General features: G+C 47.1%; 20 non-coding genes and 1 pseudogene across 20 annotated transcripts; 12 read left to right on the top strand and 9 right to left on the bottom strand.

Annotated features, from left to right (window-relative positions):
• The first annotated feature begins 698 nt into the window (after positions 1 to 698).
• LOC135037925 (U1 spliceosomal RNA) lies at positions 699 to 862 on the top strand. The gene has a single exon (XR_010232386.1). It is a non-coding gene; the product is annotated as a U1 spliceosomal RNA (small nuclear RNA).
• Positions 863 to 1,014: 152 nt separating this feature from the next.
• Positions 1,015 to 1,177, top strand: LOC135037775 (U1 spliceosomal RNA). The gene has a single exon (XR_010232263.1). It is a non-coding gene; the product is annotated as a U1 spliceosomal RNA (small nuclear RNA).
• A 674-nt stretch (positions 1,178 to 1,851) lies between these two features.
• LOC135037923 (U1 spliceosomal RNA) lies at positions 1,852 to 2,015 on the top strand. The gene has a single exon (XR_010232384.1). It is a non-coding gene; the product is annotated as a U1 spliceosomal RNA (small nuclear RNA).
• Positions 2,016 to 2,167: 152 nt separating this feature from the next.
• LOC135037842 (U1 spliceosomal RNA) lies at positions 2,168 to 2,329 on the top strand. Its single transcript, XR_010232309.1, has one exon. It is a non-coding gene; the product is annotated as a U1 spliceosomal RNA (small nuclear RNA).
• Positions 2,330 to 3,000: 671 nt separating this feature from the next.
• On the top strand, positions 3,001 to 3,164 carry LOC135037721 (U1 spliceosomal RNA). The gene has a single exon (XR_010232210.1). It is a non-coding gene; the product is annotated as a U1 spliceosomal RNA (small nuclear RNA).
• A 152-nt stretch (positions 3,165 to 3,316) lies between these two features.
• LOC135037829 (U1 spliceosomal RNA) lies at positions 3,317 to 3,479 on the top strand. The gene has a single exon (XR_010232303.1). It is a non-coding gene; the product is annotated as a U1 spliceosomal RNA (small nuclear RNA).
• Positions 3,480 to 4,155: 676 nt separating this feature from the next.
• On the top strand, positions 4,156 to 4,319 carry LOC135037759 (U1 spliceosomal RNA). Its single transcript, XR_010232247.1, has one exon. It is a non-coding gene; the product is annotated as a U1 spliceosomal RNA (small nuclear RNA).
• Positions 4,320 to 4,471: 152 nt separating this feature from the next.
• Positions 4,472 to 4,634, top strand: LOC135037808 (U1 spliceosomal RNA). The gene has a single exon (XR_010232288.1). It is a non-coding gene; the product is annotated as a U1 spliceosomal RNA (small nuclear RNA).
• An 8,112-nt stretch (positions 4,635 to 12,746) lies between these two features.
• Positions 12,747 to 12,910, bottom strand: LOC135037927 (U1 spliceosomal RNA). The gene has a single exon (XR_010232388.1). It is a non-coding gene; the product is annotated as a U1 spliceosomal RNA (small nuclear RNA).
• Positions 12,911 to 13,586: 676 nt separating this feature from the next.
• LOC135037815 (U1 spliceosomal RNA) lies at positions 13,587 to 13,728 on the bottom strand (annotated as a pseudogene).
• Positions 13,729 to 13,880: 152 nt separating this feature from the next.
• Positions 13,881 to 14,044, bottom strand: LOC135037737 (U1 spliceosomal RNA). The gene has a single exon (XR_010232225.1). It is a non-coding gene; the product is annotated as a U1 spliceosomal RNA (small nuclear RNA).
• Positions 14,045 to 14,718: 674 nt separating this feature from the next.
• On the bottom strand, positions 14,719 to 14,881 carry LOC135037805 (U1 spliceosomal RNA). The gene has a single exon (XR_010232285.1). It is a non-coding gene; the product is annotated as a U1 spliceosomal RNA (small nuclear RNA).
• Positions 14,882 to 15,033: 152 nt separating this feature from the next.
• Positions 15,034 to 15,197, bottom strand: LOC135037912 (U1 spliceosomal RNA). Its single transcript, XR_010232374.1, has one exon. It is a non-coding gene; the product is annotated as a U1 spliceosomal RNA (small nuclear RNA).
• A 671-nt stretch (positions 15,198 to 15,868) lies between these two features.
• LOC135037786 (U1 spliceosomal RNA) lies at positions 15,869 to 16,031 on the bottom strand. Its single transcript, XR_010232274.1, has one exon. It is a non-coding gene; the product is annotated as a U1 spliceosomal RNA (small nuclear RNA).
• Positions 16,032 to 16,183: 152 nt separating this feature from the next.
• On the bottom strand, positions 16,184 to 16,347 carry LOC135037714 (U1 spliceosomal RNA). The gene has a single exon (XR_010232203.1). It is a non-coding gene; the product is annotated as a U1 spliceosomal RNA (small nuclear RNA).
• Positions 16,348 to 17,018: 671 nt separating this feature from the next.
• LOC135037755 (U1 spliceosomal RNA) lies at positions 17,019 to 17,181 on the bottom strand. Its single transcript, XR_010232243.1, has one exon. It is a non-coding gene; the product is annotated as a U1 spliceosomal RNA (small nuclear RNA).
• A 152-nt stretch (positions 17,182 to 17,333) lies between these two features.
• LOC135037913 (U1 spliceosomal RNA) lies at positions 17,334 to 17,497 on the bottom strand. The gene has a single exon (XR_010232375.1). It is a non-coding gene; the product is annotated as a U1 spliceosomal RNA (small nuclear RNA).
• A 7,757-nt stretch (positions 17,498 to 25,254) lies between these two features.
• Positions 25,255 to 25,418, top strand: LOC135037901 (U1 spliceosomal RNA). The gene has a single exon (XR_010232364.1). It is a non-coding gene; the product is annotated as a U1 spliceosomal RNA (small nuclear RNA).
• A 152-nt stretch (positions 25,419 to 25,570) lies between these two features.
• LOC135037857 (U1 spliceosomal RNA) lies at positions 25,571 to 25,733 on the top strand. The gene has a single exon (XR_010232320.1). It is a non-coding gene; the product is annotated as a U1 spliceosomal RNA (small nuclear RNA).
• Positions 25,734 to 26,407: 674 nt separating this feature from the next.
• On the top strand, positions 26,408 to 26,571 carry LOC135037724 (U1 spliceosomal RNA). Its single transcript, XR_010232213.1, has one exon. It is a non-coding gene; the product is annotated as a U1 spliceosomal RNA (small nuclear RNA).
• Positions 26,572 to 26,722: 151 nt separating this feature from the next.
• LOC135037838 (U1 spliceosomal RNA) lies at positions 26,723 to 26,886 on the top strand. The gene has a single exon (XR_010232306.1). It is a non-coding gene; the product is annotated as a U1 spliceosomal RNA (small nuclear RNA).
• The last annotated feature ends 595 nt before the right edge of the window (positions 26,887 to 27,481 follow it).

The following is a 27,481-nucleotide window of genomic DNA, read 5'->3' as shown; positions in this document are numbered from 1 at the left end:
CCCACACCCTTTTACTTGCCTTACAGAGCAGCTCTTGAGCTGTTACAGTGCCCAGCTGCTGAAAGAAATCAGCGTGAATGCTTCAGGGGCTGGGGCATGGCCAACATGAGCCCCACACCGAAGGAGGGTGGGGGTGTTTAATGCGAACTAGGGGTCTCGCACAATGCAAACTACAGGTAGTGCTGCAGGGCCCACACCCTTTTACTTGCCTTACAGAGCAGCTCTGGAGCTGTTACAGTGCCCAGCTGCTGCAAGAAATCAGCTTGAATGCTTCAGGGGCTGGGGCATAGCCAACATGAGCCCCACACCGACGGAGGGTGGGGTGTTTAATGCGAACTAGGGGTCATCCAAGTTCCGCAAAAGGCCGCCATGCCCTGCACGCCCCTTTTCGCTTTTCATATGCAGACGAGGGTTGAAGCCAACTTTGACCCACTGCTTGGATGACATCGCCATATGCAAATCCATCTGCTGCAGGCCTTCCCCCAGGAATGCTTGCAAAAGTTGTTGCATTTGGTTTGTTGTTTGGGGGTGCTTCAGTATTAGGCAGCCTTCTGCCCTCCCATGTTCATCTGAAAATATGTGTTCTCTCTGCAGTTGTTGTCCCCAGATGAGAGTTCCCTTGTGCTGCCTCAGTTGAATCTCCTTTACTTGACAGAGATGTGCCTGAGCAGCGGCCCTCCCCAGCCCTATCCCAAATCATACTTATTTTGCATAGGAGATACCATGGTCATGAAGATTGTTCTCCCAGGGTGAGGTTCATTCATTGCATTCTGGGTATGCTGACCCCTGTGATTTCCCCAAATGTGGGAAACTCGACTGCATTATTTGTGGTAGTGGGGGACTGTGTTTGTGCTTTCCTCTGGTCAGCTCTGGTAAAAGTCAGATTTCTTTGTCTCAGATTTTCCTCTAGCCTTGTTCTTCTTTCGAGAGTTCCCTTGTGCTGCCTCAGTTGGATCTCCTTCACTTGACAGGGGGGTACCCGAGCAGCGACCCTCCCCAGCTCTCGCCCAACTCCTACTTACCTGCCAGGTGAGATACTATGATCATGAAGGTGCTTCTCCCAGGGCAAGGCTCACCCATTGCACTCTGGGTGTGCTGCTCCTGCGATTTCCCCAAATGTGGGAAACTTGACTGCATAATTTGTGTTTCCCCTGGTCGGCTCTCGTATAATTCAGATCTCTTTGTCTCAGGTCTCTCTCCAGCCTAGTTTGCTGTCTGTTTCCACTTCTCTTTTCTTGAGCCGCTCCCTTCTATGCCCTTGCGCACTATCCTGACTTCTCCTCCTTTCTGCTTACTTTGTGCCTTCCAACGCACAATGCGAACTACAGGTAGTGCTGCAGGGCCCACACCCTTTTACATGCCTTACAGAGCAACTCTGGAGCTGTTACAGTGCCCAGCTGCCGCAAGAAATCAGCTTGAATGCTTCAGGGGCTGGGGCATAGCCAACATGAGCCCCACACCGAAGGAGGGTGGAGGTGTTTAATGCAAACTAGGGATCAGCCAAGTGCCGCAAAAGGCCACCATGCCCTGCACGCCCCTTTTCTCTTTTCATATGCAGATGAGGGTTGAAGCCAACTTTGACGCACTGCTTGGATGACATCACCATATGCAAATCTATCTGCTGCAGGCCTTCCCCCAGGAATGCTTGCACTAGTTGTTGCATTTGGTTTGTTGTTTGGGGGTGCTTCAGTATTAGGCAGCCTTCTGCCCTCCCATGTTCATCTGAAAATATGTGTTCTCCCTGCAGTTGTTGTCCCCAGATGAGAGTTCCCTTGTGCTGCCTCAGTTGAATCTCCTTTACTTGACAGAGATGTGCCTGAGCAGCGGCCCTCCCTAGCTCTATCCCAAATCATACTTATTTTGCATAGGAGATACCATTGTCATGAAGATTGTTCTCCCAGGGTGCGGTTCATTCATTGCATTTTGGGTATGCTGACCCCTGTGATTTCCCCAAATGTGGGAAACTCGACTGCATTATTTGTGGTAGTGGGGGACTGTGTTTGTGCTTTCCTCTGGTCAGCTCTGGTAAAAGTAATATTTCTTTGTCTCAGATCTTCCTCTAGCCTTGTTCTTCTTTCGAGAGTTCCTTTGTGCTGCCTCAGTTGGATCTCCTTCACTTGACAGGGGGGTGCCCGAGCAGCGACCCTCCCAAGCTCTAGCCCAACTCCTACTTACCTGCCAGGTGAGATACTATGATCATGAAGGTGCTTCACCCAGGGCAAGGCTCACCCATTGCACTCTGGGTGTGCTGCCCCTGCGATTTCCCCAAATGTGGGAAATTGACTGCATAATTTGTGTTTCTCCTGGTCGGCTCTCGTATAATTCAGATCTCTTTGTCTCAGGTCTCTCTCCAGCCTAGTTTGCTGTCTGTTTCCACTTCTCTTTTCTTGAGCCGCTCCCTTCTATGCCCTTGCGCACTATCCTGACTTCTCCCGTCTACTTACTTTGTGCCTTCCAACGCACAATGCGAACTACAGGTAGTGCTGCAGGGCCCACACCCTTTTACTTGCCTTACAGAGCAGCTCTGGAGCTGTTACAGTGCCCAGCTGCGGCAAGAAATTAGCTTGAATGCTTCAGGGGCTGGGGCATAGCCAACATGAGCCCCACACCGAAGGAGGGTGGAGGTGTTTAATGCGAACTAGGGGTCATCCAAGCGCCGCAAAAGGCCGCCATGCCCTGCATAACCCTTTTCACTTTTCATATGCAGATGAGGGTTCCAGCCAACTTTGGCCCACTGCTTGGATGACATCACCGTATGCAAATCCGTCTTCTGCAGACCTTCACCCAGGAATGCTTGTACTAGTTGTTGCATTTGGTTTGTTGTTTGGGGGTGCTTCAGTATTAGGCAGCCTTCTGCCCTCCCATGTTCATCTGAAAATATGTGTTCTCCCTGCAGTTGTTGTCCCCAGATGAGAGTTCCCTTGTGCTGCCTCAGTTGAATCTCCTTTACTTGACAGAGATGTGCCTGAGCAGCGGCCCTCCCCAGCCCTATCCCAAATCATACTTATTTTGCATAGGAGATACCATGGTCATGAAGATTGTTCTCCCAGGGTGAGGTTCATTCATTGCATTCTGGGTATGCTGACCCCTGTGATTTCCCCAAATGTAGGAAACTCGACTGCATTATTTGTGGTAGTGGGGGACTGTGTTTGTGCTTTCCTCTGGTCAGCTCTGGTAAAAGTCAGATTTCTTTGTCTCAGATCTTCCTCTAGCCTTGTTCTTCTTTCGAGAGTTTCTTTGTGCTGCCTCAGTTGGATCTCCTTCACTTGACAGGGGGGTGCCCGAGCAGCGACCCTCCCCAGCTCTAGCCCAATTCCTACTTATCTGCCAGGTGAGATACTATGATCAGGAAGGTGCTTCTCCCAGGGCAAGGCTCACCCATTGCACTCTGGGTGTGCTGCTCCTACGATTTCCCCAAATGTGGGACACTTGACTGCATAATTTGTGTTTCCTCTGGTCGGCTCTCGTATAATTCAGATCTCTTTGTCTCAGGTCTTTCTCCAGCCTAATTTGCTGTCTGTTTCCACTTCTTTTATCTTGAGCCCCTCCCTTCTATACCCTTGTGCACTATCCTGACTTCTCCTCCCGTCTGCTTACTTTGTGCCTTCCAATGCACAATGCAAACTACAGGTAGTGCTGCAGGGCCCACACAATATTTTACTTGCCTTACAGAGCAGCTCTGGAGCTGTTACAGTGCCCAGCTGCTGCAAGAAATCAGCTTGAATGCTTCAGGGGATGGGGCATGGCCAACATGAGCCCCACACCAAAGGAGGGTGGGGGTGTTTAATGCGAACTAGGGGTCATCCAAGCACCGCAAAAGGCCGCCATGCCCTGCACGCCCCTTTTCTCTTTTCATATGCAGATGAGGGTTGAAGCCAACTTTGACCCACTGCTTGGATGACATCACCATATGCAAATCCATCTGCTGCAGGCCTTCCCCCAGGAATGCTTGCACTAGTTGTTGCATTTGGTTTGTTGTTTGGGGGTGCTTCAGTATTAGGCAGCCTTCTGCCCTCCCATGTTCATCTGAAAATATGTGTTCTCCCTGCAGTTGTTGTCCCCAGATGAGAGTTCCCTTGTGCTGCCTCAGTTGAATCTCCTTTACTTGACAGAGATGTGCCTGAGCAGCGGCCCTCCCCAGCCCTATCCCAGATCATTCTTATTTTGCATAGGAGACACCATGGTCATGAAGATTGTTCACCCAGGGTGAGGTTCATTCATTGCATTCTGGGTATGCTGACCCCTGTGATTTCCCCAAATGTAGGAAACTCGCCTGCATTTTTTGTGGTAGTGGGGGACTGTGTTTGTGTTTTCCTCTGGTCAGCTCTGGTAAAAGTCAGATTTCTTTGTCTCAGATTTTCCTCTAGCCTTGTTCTTCTTTCGAGAGTTCCCTTGTGCTGCCTCAGTTGGATCTCCTTCACTTGACAGGGGGGTGCCCGAGCAGTGACCCTCCCCAGCTCTAGCCCAACTCCTACTTACCTGCCAGGTGAGATACTATGATCATGAAGGTGCTTCTCCCAGGGCAAGGCTCACCCATTGCACTCTGGGTGTGCTGCTCCTGCGATTTCCCCAAATGTGGGAAACTTGATTGCATAATTTGTGTTTCCCCTGGTCGGCTCTCGTATAATTCAGATCTCTTTGTCTCAGGTCTCTCTCCAGCCTAGTTTGCTGTCTGTTTCCACTTCTCTTTTCTGGAGCCGCTCCCTTCTATGCCCTTGCGCACTATCCTGACTTCTCCCGTCTGCTTACTTTGTGCCTTCCAACGCACAATGCGAACTACAGGTAGTGCTGCAGGGCCCACACCCTTTTAGTTGCCTTACAGAGCAGCTCTGGAGCTGTTACAGTGCCCAGCTGCTGCAAGAAATCAGCTTGAATGCTTCAGGGGCTGGGGCATAGCCAACATGAGCCCCACACCAAAGGAGGGTGGGGTTGTTTAATGCGAACTAGGGGTCATCCAAGCACCGCAAAAGGCCGCCATGCCCTGCATGCCCCTTTTCTCTTTTCATATGCAGATGAGGGTTCCAGCCAACTTTGGCCCACTGCTTGGATGACATCACCGTATGCAAATCCGTCTGCTGCAAACCTTCCCCCAGGAATGCTTGTACTAGTTGTTGCATATGGTTTGATATTTGATGGTGCTTCAGTATTAGGCAGCCTTCCGCCCTCCCATGTTCATCTGAAAAGATGTGGTCTCCCTGCAGTTGTTGTCCTCAGACGAGAGTTCCCTTGTGCTTCCTCAGTTGAATCTCCTTAACTTGACGGGGCAGGGGCTGCCCGAGCAGCCACCCTCCCCAGCCCTATCCCAACTCATACTTATTTTGCATATGAGATCTCTTGATCATGAAGATTGTTCTCACAGGGTGAGGTTCATCCATTATATTTTAAAATAGGAAGGTACAAATTACATATTTGAATTGCATCTATGTGCTGGATTCAAATGTCCCCCCCCCTTCCTTTCTCAATTGTGCCCGTCAGCAGCTATTCTAAGGTTGCTGCCAATGGGTGTGACACATTAATTTCTTCTGTGGGGTACACTGGACTCCACAAGGATTCACATTGGGGTGTAGAGTAGGATCTTGATCTGAGGCACCAACCGGCTCAAAGCTTTTGACTGTTCCCAAGATGCTCAGCGCATCCTCCTCTATAACCCCGCTTCCATGAACAGGGAGCTCAGTTTGTAGTTGGTGCCTTCAGTAGCAGGCCACTTAACAGGGGCCTGCCTCAGGCAGCCTATTCTTAGCTATTAATTTTGACAAGAAAAGAAGAACTTGTTTTATGAGAATCTACAAGGGCTGCAGCAGGCTAGGTCTAATAGACATCTTTACTGCAGCTTCATCACTCCCAGCGGCGCTGTATACTCCCGTGCCCTGGTTGCTGGGTCACTGCAGCGGAGGCTCCGGTTTCTTCCTAAGGTCAGTCACACACACACCGCCCTTCCGGATCACGAGGCCGCTGATGAAGGGGAGCGTGGCCGTAGGGGGTGGACCGTGTGCGCACTGGTGTGGACACTGATTACTATCTTCTTCATACTAGTAGTTTAGGAGTCTGCTGACAGTGTCCACCAGGTCCGTCATTATATTATATACCTACAGTAGTAATATATTTAGTATATTATCTATACTAGCAGACGCAGTATGGTAGTCCACGGCTGTACCTACCTCTGTGTCGTCACTCGTCCATAATTGTATACCTAACTGTGGTGGGTTTTTTTTTCTATCTTCTTCATACTAGTAGTTTAGGAGTCTGCTGACAGTGTCCACCAGGTCCGTAATTATATTATATACCTACAGTAGTAATATATTTAGTATATTATCTATACTAGCAGACGGAGTATGGTAGTCCACGGCTGTACCTACCTCTGTGTCGTCACTCGTCCATAATTGTATACCAACCTGTGGTGGGGTTTTTTTTTCTATCTTCTTCATACTAGTAGTTTAGGAGTCTGCTGACAGTGTCCACCAGGTCCGTCATTATATTATATACCTACAGTAGTAATATATTTAGTATATTATCTATACTAGCAGACGCAGTACGGTAGTCCACGGCTGTACCTACCTCTGTGTCGTCACTCGTCCATAATTGTATACCTACCTGTGGTGGAGTTTTTTTTCTATCTTCTTCATACTAGTAGTTTAGCAGTCTGCTGACAGTGTCCACCAGGTCCGTCATTATATTATATATACCTACAGTAGTTATATATATTTTTTTATATCATTAATTATCATCTCTATACTAGCAGACGCAGTATGGTAGGCCACGGCTGTGGCTATCTCTGTGTCGTCAGTGCTCGTCCATAATTGTATACCTACCTACCTGTGGTGGGGTTTTTTTTCTATCTTCTTCATACTAGTAGTTTAGCAGTCTGCTGACAGTGTCCACCAGGTCCGTCATTATATTATATATACCTACAGTAGTTATATATATATTTTTTTTATATCATTAATTATCATCTCTATACTAGCAGACGCAGTACGGTAGTCCACGGCTGTAGCTACCTCTGTGTCGTCAGTCACTCGTCATCCATAAGTATACTAGTATCCATCCATCTCCATTGTTTACCTGAGGTGCCTTTTAGTTGTGCCTTTTAAAATATGGAGAACAAAAATGTTGAGGTTCCAAAAATAGGGAAAGATCAAGATCCACTTCCACCTCGTGCTGAAGCTGCTGCCACTAGTCATGGCCGAGAAGATGAAATTCCATCAACGTCGTCTGCCAATGCCGATGCCCAATGTCATAGTACAGAGCATGTAAAATCCAAAACACAAAAGATCAGTAAAAAAAGGACTCAAAAATCTAAATAAAAATCGTCGGAGGAGAAGCGTAAACTTGCCAATATGCCATTTACCACAAGGAGTGGCAAGGAACGGCTGAGGCCCTGGCCTATGTTCATGGCTAGTGGTTCAGCTTCACATGAGGATGGAAGCACTCAGCCTCTCGCTAGAAAAATGAAAAGACTTAAGCTGGCAAAAGCACAGCAAAGAACTGTGCGTTCTTCAAAATCACAAATCCACAAGGAGAGTCCAATTGTGTCGGTTGCGATGCCTGACCTTCCCAACACTGGACGTGAAGAGCATGCACCTTCCACCATTTGCACACCCCCTGCAAGTGCTGGAAGGAGCACCCACAGTCCAGTTCCTGATAGTCAGATTGAAGATGTCAGTGTTGAAGTACACCAGGATGAGGAGGATATGGGTGTTGCTGGCGCTGGGGAGGAAATTGACAAGGAGGATTCTGATGGTGAGGTGGTTTGTTTAAGTCAGGCACCCGGGGAGACACCTGTTGTCCGTGGGAGGAATATGGCCATTGACATGCCTGGTGAAAATACCAAAAAAATCAGCTCTTCGGTGTGGAAGTATTTCAACAGAAATGCGAACAACAGGTGTCAAGCCGTGTGTTGCCTTTGTCAAGCTGTAATAAGTAGGGGTAAGGACGTTAACCACCTCGGAACATCCTCCCTTATACGTCACCTGCAGCGCATTCATCATAAGTCAGTGACAAGTTCAAAAACTTTGGGCGACAGCGGAAGCAGTCCACTGACCAGTAAATCCCTTCCTCTTGTAACCAAGCTCACGCAAACCACCCCACCAACTCCCTCAGTGTCAATTTCCTCCTTCCCCAGGAATGCCAATAGTCCTGCAGGCCATGTCACTGGCAATTCTGACGAGTTCTCTCCTGCCTGGGATTCCTCCGATGCATCCTTGAGTGTAACGCCTACTGCTGCTGGCGCTGCTGTTGTTGCTGCTGGGAGTCGATGGTCATCCCAGATAACTGAGGCCTTGGCATCCTGGGCGGTGAGAAACGTGGTTCCGGTATCCATCATTACTTCAGAGCCAACTATAGACTTGATTGAGGTACTGTGTCCCCGGTACCAAATACCATCTAGGTTCCATTTCTCTAGGCAGGCGATACCGAAAATGTACACAGACCTCAGAAAAAGACTCACCAGTGTCCTAAAAAATGCAGTTGTACCCAATGTCCACTTAACCACGGACATGTGGACAAGTGGGGCAGGGCAGACTCAGGACTATATGACTGTGACGGCCCACTGGGTAGATGTATTGACTCCCGCCGCAAGAACAGCAGCGGCGGCACCAGTAGCAGCATCTCGCAAACGCCAACTCTTTCCTAGGCAGGCTACGCTTTGTATCACCGCTTTCCAGAATACGCACACAGCTGAAAACCTCTTACGGCAACTGAGGAAGATCATCGCAGAATGGCTTACCCCAATTGGACTCTCCTGTGGATTTGTGGCATCGGACAACGCCAGCAATATTGTGCGTGCATTATATCTGGGCAAATTCCAGCACGTCCCATGTTTTGCACATACCTTGAATTTGGTGGTGCAGAATTATTTAAAAAACGACAGGGGCGTGCAAGAGATGCTGTCGGGGGCCAGAAGAATTGCGGGACACTTTCGGCGTACAGGCACCACGTACAGAAGACTGGAGCAACACCAAAAACGCCTGAACCTGCCCTGCCATCATCTGAAGCAAGAAGTGGTAACGAGGTGGAATTCAACCCTCTATATGCTTCAGAGGATGGAGGACCAGCAAAAGGCCATTCAAGCCTATACATCTGACCACGATATAGGAGGTGGAATGCACCTGTCTCAAGCGCAGTGGAGAATGATTTCAACGTTGTGCAAGGTTCTGCAACCTTTTGAACTTGCCACACGTGAAGTCAGTTCAGACACTGCCAGCCTGAGTCAGGTCATTCCCGTCATCAGGCTTTTGCAGAAGAAGCTGGAGACATTGAAGGAGGAGCTAAGACAGAGCGATTCCGCTAGGCATGTGGGACTTGTGGATGGAGCCCTTCATTCGCTTAACCAGGATTCACGGGTGGTCAATCTGTTGAAATCAGAGCACTACATTTTGGCCACCGTGCTCGATCCTAGATTTAAAACCTACGTTGTATCTCTCTTTCCGGCAGACACAAGTCTGCAGGGGTTCAAAGACCTGCTGGTGAGAAAATTATCAAGTCAAGTGGAACTTGATCGGTCAACAGCTCCTCCTTCACATTCTCCCGCAATTGGGGGTGCGAGGAAAAGGCTCAGAATTCCGAGCCCACCCGCTGGCGGTGATGCAGGGCAGTCTGGAGCGACTGCTGATGCTGACATCTGGTCCGGACTGAAGGACCTGCCAACGATTACGGACATGTCGTCTACTGTCACTGCATATGATTCTCTCACCATTGAAAGAATGGTGGAGGATTATATGAGTGACCGCATCCAAGTAGGCACGTCAGACAGTCCGTACGTATACTGGCAGGAAAAAGAGGCAATTTGCGGCCCTTGCACAAACTGGCTTTATTCTACCTAAGTTGCCCTCCCACAAGTGTGTACTCCGAAAGAGTGTTTAGTGCCGCCGCTCACCTTGTCAGCAATCGGCGTACGAGGTTACTTCCAGAAAATGTGGAGAAGATGATGTTCATTAAAATGAATTATAATCAATTGCTCTATGGAGACATTGACCAGCAGCAATTGCCTCCACAAAGTACACAGGGAGCTGACATGGTGGATTCCAGTGGGGACGAATTGATAATCTGTGAGGAGGGGGATATACACGGTGATGAATCGGAGGATGATGATGAGGTGGACATCTTGCCTCTGTAGAGCCAGTTTGTGCAAGGAGAGATTAATTGCTTCTTTTTTGGTGGGGGTCCAAACCAACCCGTCATTTCAATCACAGTCGTGTGGCAGACCCTGTCACTGAAATGATGGGTTGGTTAAAGTGTGCATGTCCTGTTTATACAACATAAGGGTGGGTGGGAGGGCCCAAGGACAATTCCATCTTGCACCTCTTTTTTCTTTCATTTTTCTTTGCGTCATGTGCTGTTTGGGGAGTGTTTTTTGGAAGGGCCATCCTGCGTGACACTGCAGTGCCACTCCTAGATGGGCCAGGTGTTTGTGTCGGCCACTTGGGTCGCTGAGCTTAGTCACACAGCTACCTCATTGCGCCTCTTTTTTTCTTTGCATCATGTGCTGTTTGGGGAGTGTTTTTTGGAAGGGCCATCCTGCGTGACACTGCAGTGACACTCCTAGATGGGCCAGGTGTTTGTGTCGGCCACTTGGGTCGCTGAGCTTAGTCACACAGCTACCTCATTGCGCCTCTTTTTTTCTTTGCGTCATGTGCTGTTTGGGGAGTGTTTTTTGGAAGGGCCATCCTGCGTGACACTGCAGTGCCACTCCTAGATGGGCCAGGTGTTTGTGTCGGCCACTTGGGTCGCTGAGCTTAGTCACAGAGCTACCTCATTGCGCCTCTTTTTTTCTTTGCGTCATGTGCTGTTTGGGGAGTGTTTTTGGAAGGGCCATCCTGCGTGACACTGCAGTGACACTCCTAGATGGGCCAGGTGTTTGTGTCGGCCACTTGGGTCGCTGAGCTTAGTCACACAGCTACCTCATTGCGCCTCTTTTTTTCTTTGCGTCATGTGCTGTTTGGGGAGTGTTTTTTGGAAGGGCCATCCTGCGTGACACTGCAGTGCCACTCCTAGATGGGCCAGGTGTTTGTGTCGGCCACTTGGGTCGCTGAGCTTAGTCATCCAGCGACCTCGGTGCAAATTTTAGGACTAAAAATAATATTGTGAGGTGTGAGGTATTAAGAATAGACTGAAAATGAGTGGAAATTATGGTTATTGAGGTTAATAATACTTTGGGATCAAAATGACTCCCAAATTCTATGATTTAAGCTGTTTTTTAGGGTTTTTTGAAAAAAACACCCGAATCCAAAACACACCCGAATCCGACAAAAAAAATTCGGTGAGGTTTAGCCAAAACGCGTTCGAACCCAAAACACGGCCGCGGAACCGAACCCAAAACCAAAACACAAAACCCGAAAAATTTCCGGTGCACATCTCTAGTGGCCATGCCCTGTCACTGTGCAGGAGCCAGCACCGCTCACACACTAGTCCCCGGTGCAGCCCCCAACCCCCGAGACACCCGGAGCAACAAAATGTAGATTCAGGCCACCAGGCCACGCCCCTACCTATGAAACCATGCCTCCTTTTTACCATTGCGCTGCTTATCTGCGCGCACTGCATTACAATCTCCCTTGCCACCTCTCTGGGTGTCACCAGTGATAGTGACACCTCTGCCATGCTTGTAGCAGCTGGTCCTAAGATCTACGCCTCAAGCCCTGAGTGTTTGCCCTTGTGACTTGTTGATCATCATAGCAAAGCAGATGCTTACAGAAAACTGCAGGGGCTTAGATTGAAAATAAAAAAAATTGATGGGTATAAGGTAGAGAGGAGCGGGTTCGGTTCTCCGAGAACCGAATTCCCCATGAACTCCACGTGGTTTACACTGGTCCGAGGCAGGCTCGGTTGTTCCCGCCTGACTCTGAAAACCTGAACAAGGGAAAATGTCATCATCCCGCTGTCGGATTCTCGCGAGATTCGGATTCCATATAAAGAGCTGCGCGTTGCCGCCATTTTTACTCGTGCATTGAAGAGAGAGCGGAGAGGACGTGGCTATGTTCTCTCAGTGGAAATCTCAATATCAGTGCTCAGTATCAGTGGATACTTATTGCTGCTCAGTAATACTAGTAGTGTGTCTCTCCTGCTCAGTGTCAGTTCTCAGTAGTATCCTCATCAGTGCTCAGTATCACTGCTCATTGTCTTGTGCTGCATTGTTGTGCTCAGCATACTACAGTACATTACTAATAGTCCAGTGCTGCATCTTGCTGCTCAGTGTCAGTTCTAGTATCCTCATCAGTGCTCACTATCACTGCTCATTGCATTGTGGTGTTCTGTATACTACAGTAACATAGTAATATAGTAACATATAGTAACATAGTTTTTGAGGTTGAATAGAGGCAAATTGCCCATCGTGTTCAACCTGTTTTAAGTTGTGATGATTCTACATACTTGCTGAATAATGTTTTATGACAAGTTAGCTACTACAACTCATGTTACCCCCGGATTAACCATGTTGATATTTTAAGTATTATAACCTTGGATAGCTTTTTCATTCAGAAATGTATCCATTCCTTTTTTAAATCCAATTACAGAGTCCGCCATTACCACCTTCCCTGGCAGGGAATTCCACATCCTGATTGCCCTAACAGTGAAGATCATAGTATCTCACCTGGCAGGTAAGTAGGAGTTGGGCCAGAGCTGTGGAGGATTGCTGCTCGGGCACCCCCTGTCAAGTGAAGGAGATCCAACTGAGGCAGCACAAGGGAACTCTCGAAAGAAGAACAAGGCTAGAGGAAGATCTGAGACAAAGAAATCTGACTTTTACCAGAGCTGACCAGAGGAAAGCACAAACACAGTCCCCCACTACCACAAATAATGCAGTCGAGTTTCCCACATTTGGGGAAATCACAGGGGTCAGCATACCCAGAATGCAATGAATGAACCTCACCCTGGGAGAACAATCTTCATGACCATGGTATCGCCTATGCAAAATAAGTATGATTTGGGATAGGGCTGGGGAGGGCCGCTGCTCAGGCACATCTCTGTCAAGTATAGGAGATTCAACTGAGGCAGCACAAGGGAACTCTCATCTGGGGACAACAACTGCAGGGAGAACACATATTTTCAGATGAACATGGGAGGGCAGAAGGCTGCCTAATACTGAAGCACCCCCAAACAACAAACCAAATGCAACAACTAGTACAAGCATTCCTGGGGGAAGTTCTGCAGAAGACGGATTTGCATACGGTGATGTCATCCAAGCAGTGGGCCAAAGTTGGCTGGAACCCTCATCTGCATATGAAAAGAGAAAAGGGGTATGCAGGGCATGGCGGCCTTTTGCGGCGCTTGGATGACCCTTAGTTCGCATTAAACCCCTTCACCCTCCTACGGTGTGGGGCTCATGTTGACAATGCCCCAGCCCCTGAAGCATTCAAGCTGATTTCTTACAGCAGCTTGGCACTATAACAGCTCCAGAGCTGCTCTGTAAGGCAAGTAAAAGGGTGTGTAGTTTGCATTGTGCATTGGAAGGCACAAAGTAAGCAGACAGGAGGAGAAGTCAGGATAGTACACAAGGGTATAAAATGGAGGGGCTCAAGAAAAAAGAAGTGGAAACAGACAGCAAACTAGGCTGGAGAGAGACCTGAGACAAAGAGATCTGAATTATATGAGAGCCGACCAGGGGAAACACAAATTAAGCAGTCAAGTTTCCCACATTTGGGGAAATCGCAGGGGCAGCACACCCAGAGTGCAATGGGTGAGCCTTGCCCTGGGAGAAGCACCTTCATGATCATAGTATCTCACCTGGCAGGTAAGTAGGAGTTGGGCTTGAGCTGGGGAGGGTCGCTGCTCGGGCACCCCCCTGTCAAGTGAAGGAGATCCAACTGAGGCAGCACAAGAGAACTCTCGAAAGAAGAACAAGGCTAGAGGAAGATCTGAAACAAAGAAATCTGACTTTTACCAGAGCTGACCAGAGGAAAACACAAACACAGTCCCCCACTACCACAAATAATGCAGTCGAGTTACCCACATTTGGGGAAATCACAGGGGTCAGCATACCCAGAATGCAATGAATGAACCTCACCCTGGGAGAATAATCTTCATGACCATGGTATCTCCTATGCAAAATAAGTATGATTTGGGATAGGGCTGGGGAGGGCCGCTGCTCAGGCACATCTCTGTCAAGTAAAGGAGATTCAACTGAGGCAGCACAAGGGAACTCTCATCTGGGGACAACAACTGCAGGGAGAACACATATTTTCAGATGAACATGGGAGGGCAGAAGGCTGCCTAATACTGAAGCACCCCCAAACAACAAACCAAATGCAACAACTAGTGCAAGCATTCCTGGGGGAAGGCCTGCCGCAGATGGATTTGCATATGGTGATGTCATCCAAGCAGTGGGTCAAAGTTGGCTTCAACCCTCGTCTGCATATGAAAAGAGAAAAGGGGCGTGCAGGGCATGGCGGCCTTTTGCGGCGCTTGGATGACCCTTAGTTTGCATTAAACACCCCCACCCTCCTTCGGTGTTGGTCTCATGTTGGCCATGCCCCAGCCCCTGAAGCATTCAAGCTGATTTCTTGCAGCAGCTTGGCACTGTAACAGCTCCAGAGCTGCTCTGTAAGGCAAGTAAAAGGGTGTGGGCCCTGCAGCACTACCTGTAGTTTGCATTGTGCATTGGTAGGCACAAAGTAAGCAGAGAGGAGGAGAAGTCAGGATAGTGCACAAGGGTATAAAAGGGAGGGGCTCAAGAAAAAAGAAGTGGAAACAGACAGCAAACTAGGCTGTAGAGAGACCCGAGACAAAGAAATCTGAATTATACGAGAGCCGACCAGGGGAAACACAAATTCTGCAGTCAAGTTTCCCACATTTGGGGAAATCGCAGGGGCAGCACACCCAGAGTGCAATGGGTGAGCCTTGCCCTGGGAGAAGCACCTTCATGATCATAGTATCTCACCTGGCAGGTAAGTAGGAGTTGGGCTAGAGCTGGGGAGGGTCGCTGCTCGGGCACATCCCTGTCAAGTGAAGTAGATCCAACTGAGGCAGCACAAGGGAACTCTCGAAAGAAGAACAAGGCTAGAGGAAGATCTGAGACAAAGAAATCTGACTTTTACCAGAGCTGACCAGAGGAAAGCACAAACACAGTCCCCCACTACAACAAATAATGCAGTCGAGTTTCCCACATTTGGGGAAATCACAGGGGTCAGCATACCCAGAATGCAATGAATGAACCTCACCCTGGGAGAACAATCTTCATGACCATGGTATCTCCTATGCAAAATAAGTATGATTTGGGATAGGGCTGGGGAGGGCCGCTGCTCAGGCACATCTCTGTCAAGTAAAGGAGATTCAACTGAGGCAGCACAAGGGAACTCTCATCTGGGGACAACAACTGCAGGGAGAACACATATTTTCAGATGAACATGGGAGGGCAGAAGGCTGCCTAATACTGAAGCACCCCCAAACAACAAACCAAATGCAACAACTACTGCAAGCATTCCTGGGGGAAGGCCTGCAGCAGATGGATTTGCATATGGTGATGTCATCCAAGCAGTGGGTCAAAGTTGGCTTCAACCCTCGTCTGCATATGAAAAGAGAAAAGGGGCGTGCAGGGCATGGCGGCCTTTTGCGGCGCTTGGATGACCCCTAGTTCGCATTAAACACCTCCACCCTCCTTCGGTGTGGGGCTCATGTTGGCTATACCCCAGGCCCTGAAGCATACAAGCTGATTTCTTGCAGCAGCTGGGCACTGTAACAGCTCTAGAGCTGCTCTGTACGGCAAGTAAAAGGGTGTGGGCCCTGCAGCACTACCTGTAGTTTGCATTGTGCATTGGAAGGCACAAAGTAAGCAGACGGGAGAAGTCAGGATAGTGCCCAATGGCATAGAAGGGAGCAGCTCAAGAAAAGAGAAGTGGAAACAGACAGCAAACTAGGCTGGAGAGAGACCTGAGACAAAGAGATCTGAATTATACTAGAGCCGACCAGGGGAAACACAAATTATGCAGTCAAGTTTCCCACATTTGGGGAAATCGCAGGAGCAGCACACCCAGAGTGCAATGGGTGAGCCTTGCCCTGGGAGAAGCACCTTCATGATCATAGTATCTCACCTGGCAGGTAAGTAGGATTTGGGCTAGAGCTGGGGAGGGTCGCTGCTCGGGTACCCCCCTGTCAAGTGAAGGAGATCCAACTGAGGCAGCACAAGGGAACTCTCGAAAGAAGAACAAGGCTAGAGGAAGATCCGAGACAAAGAAATCTGACTTTTACCAGAGCTGACCAGAGGAAAGCACAAACACAGTCCCCCACTACCACAAATAATGCAGTCGAGTTTCCCACATTTGGGGAAATCACAGGGGTCAGCATACCCAGAATGCAATGAATGAACCTCACCCTGGGAAAACAATCTTCATGACCATGGTATCGCCTATGCAAAATAAGTATGATTTGGGATAGGGCTGGGGAGGGCCGCTGCTCAGGCACATCTCTGTCAAGTAAAGGAGATTCAACTGAGGCAGCACAAGGGAACTCTCATCTGGGGACAACAACTGCAGGGAGAACACATATTTTCAGATGAACATGGGAGGGCAGAAGGCTGCCTAATACTGAAGCACCCCCAAACAACAAACCAAATGCAACAACCAGTGCAAGCATTCCTGGGGGAAGGCCTGCAGCAGATGGATTTGCATATGGTGATGTCATCCAAGCAGTGGGTCAAAGTTGGCTTCAACCCTCATCTGCATGTGAAAAGAGAAAAGGGGCGTGCAGGGCATGGCGGCCTTTTGCGGCGCTTGGATGACCCCTAGTTCGCATTAAACATCTCCACCCTCCTTCGGTGTGGGGCTCATGTTGGCTATGCCTCAGCCCCTGAATCATTCAAGCTGATTTCTTGCAGTAGCTGGGCTCTGTAACAGCTCCAGAGCTGCTCTGTACGGCAAGTAAAAGGGTGTGGGACCTGCAGCACTACCTGTAGTTTGCATTGTGCATTGGAAGGCACAAAGTAAGCAGACGGGAGAAGTAAGGATAGTGCGCAAGGGTATAGAAGGGAGCGGCTCAAGAAAAGAGAAGTGGAAACAGACAGCAAACTAGGCTGGAGAGAGACCTGAGACAAAGAGATCTGAATTATACGAGAACCGACCAGGGGAAACACAAATTATGCAGTCAAGTTTCCCACATTTGGGGAAATCGCAGGAGCAGCACACCCAGAGTGCAATGGGTGAGCCTTGCCCTGGGAGAAGCACCTTCATGATCATAGTATCTCACCTGGCAGGTAAGTAGGAGTTGGGCTAGAGCTGGGGAGGGTCGCTGCTCGGGTACCCCCCTGTCAAGTGAAGGAGATCCAACTGAGGCAGCACAAGGGAACTCTCGAAAGAAGAACAAGGCTAGAGGAAGATCTGAGACAAAGAAATCTGACTTTTACCAGAGCTGACCAGAGGAAAGCACAAACACAGTCCCCCACTACCACAAATAATGCAGTCGAGTTTCCCACATTTGGGGAAATCACAGGGGTCAGCATACCCAGAATGCAATGAATGAACCTCACCCTGGGAGAACAATCTTCATGACCATGGTATCTCCTATGCAAAATAAGTATGATTTGGGATAGGGCTGGGGAGGGCCGCTGCTCAGGCACATCTCTGTCAAGTAAAGGAGAGATGGTCTGCCAGATTACATAATGCATACCAGAGCCATAACTAGACTTTTTGGTGCCCTGTGACAGAGAATTATATGCCCCCCCCCCCCTCCCCATTTTTGCAATATGGACAAAAGGTGCATGCCTTGTGGGGAAGGGGCATAACAAGATTGGTCTCAGAGAAAGCACATGAGATATGAAGATATATCTAGTATACTTGACACTCAATGGTTTGTGGTATTGCCGGGGTGCCCTCCTTAAATGCATATACAGTCACACATGGCATGTTTGTGCAAATGGCATATCAGCAGTCAGCACTAACTGGTGACATGCCATTTGTACAAGTAAGCCATGTGTGACTAATATATAAACATGCTTTATTAAATAACACCTCAAACTATCATACCCAGGATTCAAACCTATAACCTGTTGAATTCTAATCAAACACCCTACCCATTGAGCTACTTGATCCTGCATCTTTTCTAACCTCCAAAAACAGATTCAGTTGCATTTTCCAGCGTGTTTTGTTTGCGCCTTTGCAAATGTCTTACATCGACAAACTTATTTAGTACTATTTTGCAAATAGGGTTACATTGTCGCAACATTGTGTTCCCTAATTGCTTGATTTTTTAAATGCAACAATTGATAAAGACACCTGATAATTGCTCTGTGGAGTCTTATTTTGTGTTTTGTGTTTAGTCTTTAGATCTGAATTTGAATGTACTTGTGAACTAACTTAATTTCCTACTTCTAAATTCATTCCTAAATTCACTACTTACATGAATCCTGTAGTTGGGCATTTTGGGACTTCGATTGTGGGCATTGTTTTGTGTCCAGACCAGCAGCAGGTGGTGTGCATTTGCTGGAAAGGCATCGAAGACCTCCGATATGCTGCATCTCCTGATGTGTGTCTCCCTCAAGTGGCTGTCAGCAAATGCCTGCTAGACACCCCATTCCAAGCTGATTGTGACATAATGGAACATGCATCATAGAACAGGCATGCTAAAACATGGGTCTTCAACCTGCGACCCTCCAGCTGCTGTGGAACTACACATCCCAGCATGCCCTGCCTCAGTTTTAGCATACCTTAATAGCAAAACTGTGGCAGGGTATGCTGGGATGTGTAGTTTCACAGCAGCTGGAGGGCCACAGGATGAAGACCCATGTGCTAGAGCCAAGCCGCAGGTACATTGAATGCTAGCAAGCTGAATATTTAAATCCTTTTTGTTCCGCAGCATTCCAATGCGGAAGATTCCATGGAACCAGAGATCCTTCCATTGAGAAGGACATGCTGCCTCGATGACTACACTGTGCAAATTAAATCACGGAGCCAGTTGGCTTGTGGGTGGCTCTGGTGACTGGGTGGTTGGGTGGGTGGTGTGTCGGAAGTGGAGCGCATGCAAATGATTGTGTATCATCCAGCTAGTGAGAGAGAAAACTCATGCAGGAGTGTGCCTGCTTGTCAGTGGGTTATGCACCTTGCCAAACGTTAAATCTACATAGAGCAGCTGGAGGGGACAAGAGCAGGTTTGCAAAATATAGATAGAAGAGCATATATGCTGGCGCATTCTCCATGATTGTGTCAGCTTATGTTTTGGTGCACTGCACTTTCCTCCACTAAGTTTTAGCCATTTTTGTTAAGCTCAAGTGTAGTTGCTTCTCGGCCTTTTGGCTGTGATCTTGTATCGTGGTTGAAGGGTCTGCTGGAGGGAGGGATTGTTTTCTTCATTGGTGAAAGACCAAAGATATTCCAGGATGGAAGGCTTGGGAACACTATCTGTTTTTCAGTTGTGGAAGAGCACAGAGGTCGGATTGGACTACATTCTATAGTAAAGGATATCTTTCTATTTATTGACCCTCCCCTTATATGTGTCTGTGTTACAATAAAGCTTCGGTTTTGTGAATCCCTCACCCTCTTACACTCCACACCCATAGCCTTATTAACTGTTGTATTATTGTATAGTTTAAATGTATAGTGCAGTTCATGATTTATAGTGTAGACTGGCCTGTGCTGTAGTTCTTGAACTGTACTATACCGTCAGCATTTGTATTGTGTTTTGGCTGTGCTGCAACACTGTATTTATGTGTGCAATGTTTATGTATGTTTTTTTTTATGTCAATAAAGACTGCTTTTTCAAGCCAATATCTGAAAACAATCAATGTTTATCTTTGATGGCAATAAAAGTGGTATGATATTTGATGCTTTTGAAATCCAATATCTGATATGTCCCCTATCTGGGAACCATATATTAAATGGCTTTTCAGAAAAGGGAGATGGGAGAAGAGCTTTCAGTACTTGTAGGACCGATGCACATAAAGAAGCAAAAAAACATACATAAACATTACACACATAAGTACCCGCGTTGCGGCACAGCCAAAACACAATAGAAATGCTGACGGTATAGTACAGTTCAAGAACTACAGCACAGGCCAGCCTACACTATAAATCATGAACTGCACTATACATTTAAACTGTACAATAATACAACAGTTAATAAGGCTATGGGTGTGGAGTGTAAGAGGGTGAGGGAATCACAAGCCCGAAGCTTTATTGAAAGACTGACACATATAAGGGGAGGATTAATAAATAGAAAGACATCCTTTACTATAGAATGTAGTCCAATCCGGTCTTTCAACTCTTTCACAATTGAAAAACGGATAGTGTTCCCAAGCCTTCCATCCTGGAATATCTTTGGTCTTTCGCCAATGAAGAAAGCAATCCCTCCCTCCAGCAGACCCTTCAACCACAATACAAGATCACAGCCAAAAGGCAGAGAAGCAACTACACTTGATCTTAACAAAAATGGCTAAAACTTAGTGGAGGAAAGTGCAGTGCACCAAAACATAAGCTGACACAATCATGGAGAATGCGCCAGCATATATGCTCTTCTATCTATATTTTGCAAACCTGCTCTTGTCCCCTCCAGCTGCTCTATGTAGATTTAACGTCTGGCAAGGTGCATAACCCACTGACAAGCAGGCACACTCCTGCATGAGTTTTCACTCTCACTAGCTGGATGATACACAATCATTTGCATGTGCTCCACCTCCGACACACCACCCACCCAACCACCCAACCACCCAGTCACCAGAGCCACCCACAAACCAACTGGCTCTGTGATTTAATTTGCACAGTGTAGTCATCCAGGCAGCATGTCCTTCTCAATGGAAGGATATCTGGTTCCATGGAATCTTCCGCATTGGAATGCTGCGGAACAAAAAGGATTTAAATATTCAGCTTGCTAGCATTCAATGTACCTGCGGCTTGGCTCTAGCACATGGGTCTTCATCCTGTGGCCCTCCAGCTGCTGTGAAACTACACATCCCAGCATACCCTGCCACAGTTTTGCTATTAAGGTATGCTAAAACTGAGGCAGGGCATGCTGGGATGTGTAGTTCCACAGCAGCTGGAGGGTCGCAGGTTGAAGACCCATGTTCTAGCATGCCTGTTCTATGATGCATGTTCCGTGATGTCACAATCAGCTTGGAATGGGGTGTCTAGCAGGCATTTGCTGACAGCCACTTGAGGGAGACACACATCAGGAGATGCAGCATATCGGAGGTCTTCGATGCCTTTCCAGCAAATGCACACCACCTGCTGCTGGTCTGGACACAAAACAATGCCCACAATCGAAGTCCCAAAATGCCCAACTACAGGATTCATGTAAGTAGTGAATTTAGGAATGAATTTAGAAGTAGGAAATTAAGTTAGTTCACAAGTACATTCAAATTCAGATCTAAAGTCTAGGTAGGCCTCACGTCCTGGCAGCCGCCAGCATTTAAAAATGCCTTGATTAGAGGTACGGAATTAAATGTAGATAAGAAGTAGACACAAAATAAGACTCCGCAGAGCAGTTATCAGGTGTTTTTATCAATTGTTGCATTTAAAAAATCAAGCAATTAGGGAACACAATGTTGCAACAATGTAACCCTATTTGCAAAATAGTACTAAATAAGTTTGTCGATGTAAGACATTTGCAAAGGCGCATCCAAAACATGCTGGAAAATGCAACTGAATCTGTTTTTGGAGGCTAGAATAGGAAATGTGCATCGGTCCTACAAGTACTGAAAACTCTTCTCCCATCTCCCTTTTCTGAAAAGCCATTTAATATATGGTTCCCAGATAGGGGACATATCAGATATTGCCTTTCAAAAGCAGCAAATATCATACCACTTCTATTGCCATCAAAGATAAACATTGATTGTTTTCAGATATTGGATTGAAAAAGCAGTCTTTATTGACATAAAGAAGCAAAAAAACATACATAAACATTACACACATAAGTACTGTGTTGCAGCACAGCCAAAACACAATACAAATGCTGTCGGTATAGTACAGTTCAAGAACTACAGCACAGGCCAGCCTACACTATAAATCATGAACTGCACTATACATTTAAACAATACAATAGTTAATAAGGCTATGGGTGTGGAGTGTAAGAGGGTGACGGAATCACAAGCCCAAAGCTTTATTGAAAGACAGACACATATAAAGGGAGGATTAATAAATACAAAGATACCCTTTACTATAGAATGTAGTCCAATCCGGTCTTTCAACTCTTCCACAACTGAAAAACGGATAGTGTTCCCAAGCCTTCCATCCTGGAATATCTTCAGTCTCTCGCCAATGAAGAAAACAATCCCTCCAGCAGACTCTTCAACCACGATACAATATCACAGCCAAAAGAGCGAGAAGCAACTACACTTGCGTTTAAACAAAATGGCTAAAACTTAGTGGAGGAAAGTGCAGTGCACCAAAACATAAGCTGACACAATCATGGAGAATGCGCCAGCATATATGCTCTTCTGTCTATATTTTCCAAACCTGCTCTTGTCCCCTCCAGTTGCTCCATGTAGATTTGACGTCTGGCAAGGTGCATAACTCACTGACAAGAAGGCACACTCCTGCATGAGTTTTCTCTCTCACTAGCTGGATGATACACATTCATTTGCATGTGCTCCACCTCCGACACACCGCCCACCCAACCACCCAGTCACCAGAGCCACCCACAAGCCAACTGGCTCCGTGATTTAATTTGCACAGTGCAGTCATCCAGGCAGCATGTCCTTCTCAATGGAATAATCTCTGGTTCCATGGAATCTTCCGCATTGGAATGCTGCGGAACGAAAAGGATTTAAACATTCAGCTTGCTAGCATTCAATGTACCTGCGGTTTGGTTCTAGCACATGGGTCTTCATCCTGTGGCCCTCCAGCTGCTGTGAAACTACACATCCCAGCATGCCCTGCCACAGTTTTGCTATTAAGGTATGCTAAAACTGAGGCAGGGCATGCTGGGATATGTAGTTCCACAGCAGCTGGAGGGTCGCAGGTTGAAGACCCATGTTCTAGCATGCCTGTTCTATGATGCATGTTCCGTGATGTCACAATCAGCTTGGAATGGGGTGTCTAGCATGCATTTGCTGACAGCCACTTGAGGCAGATACACATCAGGAGATGCAGCATATCGGAGGTCTTCGATGCCTTTCCAGCAAATGCACACCACCAGCTGCTGGTCTGGACACAAAACAATGCCCACAATTGAAGGCTCAAAATGCCCAACTACAGGATTAATGTAAGTAGTGAATTTAGGAATGAATTTAGAAGTAGGAAATTAAGTTAGTTCACAAGTACATTCAAATTCAGATCTAAAGACTAGGTAGGCCTCACGTCCTGGCAGCGCCCAGCATTTAAAAATGCCTTGATTATAGGTAGGGAATTAAATGTAGATAAGAAGTAGACACAAAAGAAGACTCCACAGAGCAATTATCAGGTGTCTTTATCAATTTTTGCATTTAAAAAATCAAGCAATTAGGGAACACAATGTTGCGACAATGTAACCCTATTTGAAAAATAGTACTAAATAAGTTTGTCGATGTAAGACATTTGCAAAGGCGCAAACAAAACACGCTGGAAAATGCAACTGAATCTGTTTTTGGAGGTTAGAATAGATGCAGGATCAATTATCTCAATGGGTAGGGTGTTTGATTAGAATTTAACAGGTTATAGGTTTGAATCCTGGGTATGATAGTTTGAGGTGTTATTTAATAAAGTATGTTTATATATTAGTCACATATGGCTTACTTGTACAAATGGCATGTCACCAGTTAGTGCTGACTGCTGATATGCCATTTACACAAACATGCCATGTGTGACTGTATAAACATTTAAGGAGGGCACCCCGGCAATACCACAAACCATTGAGTGTCAAGTATACTAGATATATCTTCATATCTCATGTGCTTTCTCTGAGACCAATCTTGTTATGCCCCTTCCCCACAAGGCATGCGCCTTTTGTCCATATTGCAAAAATGGGGGGGAGGGCATATAATTCTCTGTCACAGGGCACCAAAAAGTCTAGTTATGGCTCTGGTATGCATTATGTAATCTGGCAGACCATCTCTCCAACACTGGCTGGTTGGAATAGAAATCCGGTTATCTATGTGAGCAAATGACCATCAACGATTTACTCTCAAACACTAAAAAATGGACAAAAATGGTCCCCTAAACAAATTGGTTAAATTTTGGGTTTAACCAATTTGTGTAATGACCATTTTTGACCACTTTTCTAGTGTTTGGGAGCAAATGGTTAATTGACATTTGCTCCTATACATTACCAGATTTTCATTCCATCCATCCAGACTGGATAGATAGCCTGACAGATAATTGTGTAGTGTACGCCCAGGAAAACTGTTAGTCATGCTTTATTTTATGACGGCACATAAATGGGTGGGCAGATCCAGGGCAAGCACTGCCCACTCATGCATAGTTGTCAACTGATGTGAAGTTCCAGGGGGCAATCTCAGTTATAAAGAGAAGTATCTGGAAATTGTCCCTAGTTAAAAAAAAAAAAATTTGATCAACTCCATTTATTTAGTATGATATCCCAGGTGATAGGATGCCGGCAGTCAGAACAACATACTTTATTAGATAACACATCTCAAACTACCATACCCAGGATTCAAACCTATAACCTGTTGAATTCTAATCAAACACCCTACCTATTGAGCTATTTGATCCTGCATAAAAATTGTGAACATTATATGAAGCTATTGGTACTTTGCAAAAAAAAAGAATCAGCATTACAACGCAGCAGATCCATGCAGTTTGCAGCCACACACTACATGTATCTGCTCAGCCACAATGCTTATTATTTCTTCACAAAGTACAAGGTGAGCTCCAAACAGAATTCTCTAGCTTAGAATTATACCTTTCTTTGCCAAACCTAGAAGTCGGGCCCCCCACCCTGGGATCCCCCAGAGGGAGGCCTGCACCGTCATGCGGCAGGCTTGTCCGTTTTGGAAGCAGGCTGATGGGCAGCCCAGGATTGCTTCAGTCTGGGCTTGGCAATTCTGGAAACATGAGCTTGCTTTGGGTATGCCTGACCTTGGGTACGCTTTACCTGGAGGATGAAAGGGCCAAGAAAAGTACTTTTAGCCTTCTGCGTGGTAGGAGTAATACTAGGTAGGCAAGCTGTTTTAGCAGTAGCCAGATCAGCTACAATCTTATTGAGGTCTTCTCCAAAAGGAGATTCAACTGAGGCAGCACAAGGTAACTCTCATCTGGGGACAACAACTGCAGGGAGAACACATATTTTCAGATGAACATGGTAGGGCAGAAGGCTGCCTAATACTGAAGCACTCCCAAACAACAAATCAAATGCAACTTACTTGACAGAGATGTGCCTGAGCAACGGCCCTCCCCAGCCCTATCCCAAATCATACTTATTTTGCATAGGAGATACCATGGTCATGAAGATTGTTCTCCCAGGGTGAGGTTCATTCATTGCATTCTGGGTATGCTGACCCCTGTGATTTCCCCAAATGTGGGAAACTCGACTGCATTATTTGTGGTAGTGGGGGACTGTGTTTGTGCTTTCCTCTGGTCTGCTCTGGTAAAAGTCAGATTTCTTTGTCTCAGATCTTCCTCTAGCCTTGTTCTTCTTTCGAGAGTTCCCTTGTGCTGCCTCAGTTGGATCTCCTTCACTTGACAGGGGGGTGCCCGAGCAGCGACCCTCCCCAGCTCTAGCCCAACTCCTACTTACCTGCCAGGTGAGATACTATGATCATGAAGTTGCTTCTCCCAGGCCAAGGCTCACCCATTGCACTCTGGGTGTGCTGCCCCTGCGATTTCCCCAAATGTGGGAAACTTGACTGCATAATTTGAGTTTTCCCTGGTCGGCTCTCATGTAATTCAGATCTCTTTGTCTCAGGTCTCTCTCCAGCCTAGTTTGCTGTCTGGTTCCACTTCTTTTTTCTTGAGCCCCTCCCTTCTATACCCTTGTGCACTATCCTGACTTCTCCTCACGTCTGCTTACTTTGTGCCTCCCAATGCACAATGCAAACTACGGGTAGTGCTGCAGGGCCCACACCCTTTTACTTGCTTTACAGAGCAGCTCTGGAGCTGTTACAGTGCCCAGCTGCTGCAAGAAATCAGCTTGAATGCTTCAGGGGCTGGGGAATGGCCAACATGAGCCCCACACCGAAGGAGGGTGGGGGTGCTTAATGCGAACTAGGGGTCATCCAAGCACCACAAAAGGCCTCCATGCCCTGCACGCCCCTTTTCTCTTTTCATATGCAGACGAGGGTTGAAGCCAACTTTGACCCACTGCTTGGATGACATCACCATATTCAAATCCATCTGCTGCAGGCCATCCCCCAGGAATGCTTGCACTAGTTGTTGCATTTGGTTTGTTGTTTGGGGGTGCTTCAGTATTAGGCAGCCTTCTGCCACCCCATGTTCATCTGAAAATATGTGTTCTCCCTGCAGTTGTTGTCCCCAGATGAGAGTTCCCTTGTGCTGCCTCAGTTGAATCTCCTTTACTTGACAGAGATGTGCCTGAGCAGCGGCCCTCCCCAGCCCTATCCCAAATCATACTTATTTTGCATAGGAGATACTATTGTCATGAAGATTGTTCTCCCAGGGTGAGGTTCATTCATTGCATTCTGGGTATGCTGACCCCTGTGATTTCCCCAAATGTGGGAAACTCGACTGCATTATTTGTGGTAGTGGTGGACTGTGTTTGTGCTTTCCTCTGGTCAGCTCTGGTAAAAGTCAGATTTCTTTGTCTCAGATCTTCCTCTAGCCTTGTTCTTCTTTTGAGAGTTCCCTTGTGCTGCCTCAGTTGGATCTCCTTCACTTGACAGGTAGTGCCCGAGCAGCGACCCTCCCCAGCTCTAGCCCAACTCCTACTAACCTGCAAGGTGAGATACTATGATCATGAAGGTGCTTCTCCCAGGGCAAGGCTCACCCATTGCACTCTGGGTGTGCTGCCCCTTGCGATTTCCCCAAATGTGGGAAACTTGACTGCATAATTTGTGTTTCCCCTGGATGGCTCTCGTATAATTCAGATCTCTTTGTCTCAGGTCTCTCTCCAGCCTAGTATGCTGTCTGTTTCCACTTCTCTTTTCTTGAGCCCCTCCCTTCTATAACCTTGTGCACTATCCTGACTTCTCCTCCCGTCTGCTTACTTTGTGCCTTCCAATGCACAATGCAAACTACAGGTAGTGCTGCAGGGCCCACACCCTTTTACTTGCCTTACAGAGCAGCTCTGGAGCTGTTACAGTACCCAGCAGCTGCAAGAAATCAGCTTGAATGCTTCAGGGGCTGGGGCATGGCCAACATGAGCCCCACACCGAAGGAGGGTGGGGGTGTTTAATGCGAACTAGGGGTCATCCAAGCGTCGCAAAAGGCCGCCATGCACTGCATATCCCTTTTCTCTTTTCATAAGCAGACGAGGGTTGAAGCCAACTTTGACCCACTGCTTGGATGACATCACTTGCTGCCTTTCCAATGAAGCAAGTTTAATTTAGTAATAGGTGAAAAACCATCCCTACAAAGGTGTTAATCAGATACTTGGCTTTGTGGACACTTTTCCGAGAACAAATTTGTTAGCATAAAAATAAAGCCAGAAAATGAAGAGCTGTTTAATCACTCAATTGGATTTT

Source organism: Pseudophryne corroboree, unplaced genomic scaffold, assembly GCF_028390025.1.
Source record: "Pseudophryne corroboree isolate aPseCor3 unplaced genomic scaffold, aPseCor3.hap2 scaffold_685, whole genome shotgun sequence".
NCBI classification, from domain to species: domain Eukaryota; kingdom Metazoa; phylum Chordata; class Amphibia; order Anura; family Myobatrachidae; genus Pseudophryne; species Pseudophryne corroboree.
Note: the sequence above shows the minus strand (reverse complement) of the source record. Positions and strands in the feature narration are given on the sequence as shown.